Raw genomic sequence first — 1,476 nt, 5'->3', positions numbered from 1 at the left:
GTGTGGTGGCACATGCCTGTAATCCCAGCTACTCGGGAGGCTGAGGCAGGAGAATCGCTTGAACACACGAAGCGGAGGTTGTGGTGAGCCGAGATCATGCCATTGCACTCTAGCCTGGGCAACAAAAGCAAAAATCTGTCAAAAAAAAAAAAAAAAAGCCAGGTGCAGTGACTCATGGCTGTAATCCTAGCACTTTGGGAGGCCAAGGCAGGCAGATCACGAGGTCAGGAGTTTGAGACCAACCTGGCCAGTATGGTGAATCCCATCTCTATTAAAAATGCAAAAATTAGCCAGGCGTGGTGGCACGTGCCTGTAGTCCCAGCTGCTCAGGAGGCTGAGGCAGAAGAATTGCTTGAACCTGGGAAGCAGAGGTTGCAGTGAGCTGAGATCACGCCACTGCACTCTAGCCTGGGCGACAGAGCAAGACAAGACACCGTCTCAAAAAAAAAAAAAGTGGACTCTGTCTCAGGAAAAAAAAAAGAAAATCACCTAAGGTCAGGAGTCCGAGACCAGCCTGGCCAACATGGAGAAACTGTCTCCACTAATACTACAAAAATTAGGGCCAGGCGCGGTGGCTCGTACCAGTAATCCCAGCACTTTGGGAGGCCGAGACGGGTGGATCACCTGAGGTTGGGAGTTTGAGACCAGCCTGGCCAGCATGGTGATACTCCGTCTCTACTAAAAATACAAAAATTAGCCAGGCTTGGTGGCAAGCGCCTGTAATCCCAGCTACTTGGGAAGCTGAGGCAGGAGAATCTCTTGAACCCGGGAGGCGGAGGTTGTAGTGAGCTGAGATCCCACCATTGCACTCCAGCCTGGGCAAAAGAGCGAGATTCTGTCTAAAAAAAAAAAAAAAGAAAAAAAAAAATTAGACGGGTGTCATGGCGCAGGCCTCTAATCTCAGCTACTCAGAAGGCTGAGGCAGTAGAATTACTTGAATCTGGGAGGCGGAGGATGCAGTGAGCTGAGATCACGCTATTGCACTCCAGCCTGGGTGATGAGAGAAACTCCGTCTCCAAAAAAATAAATAAGCAAAAAGCAAAAACTTAGCTGGGTGTGGAGGCACACACCTATAGTCCCAGCTACTCAGTACTCAGGAGACTGAAGCAGGAGGATCGCTTGTGCCTGGAAGGTGGAGGTTGCGATGAGCCATGATTGTGCCACTGTACTCCAGCCTGGTGACCGAGTGAGACCAGAAAGAGTGAGTGTGAGAGAGACAGAGAGAGAGAGAGAGACTCATGCTTTAGGGCCTCTGACAATACCTGTGTATGCCATGGCCTCAACCGTTTTTTTTTTTTTTTTTTTGAGATGGAGTCTCGCTCTGTCTCCCAGGCTGGAGTGCAGTGGCGCAATCGCCGCTAACTGCAAGCTCCGCCACCTCCCGGGTTAACGCCATTCTCCTGCCTCAGCCTCCCTAGAAGCTGGGACTACAGGCGCCCACCACCACGCCCGGCTAATTTTTTTGTATTTTCAGTA

The sequence above is a fragment of the Mandrillus leucophaeus genome, unplaced genomic scaffold (genome assembly GCF_000951045.1).
Source record: "Mandrillus leucophaeus isolate KB7577 unplaced genomic scaffold, Mleu.le_1.0 Scaffold439, whole genome shotgun sequence".
NCBI lineage: Eukaryota > Metazoa > Chordata > Mammalia > Primates > Cercopithecidae > Mandrillus > Mandrillus leucophaeus.
This window is presented reverse-complemented; position numbering follows the sequence as displayed.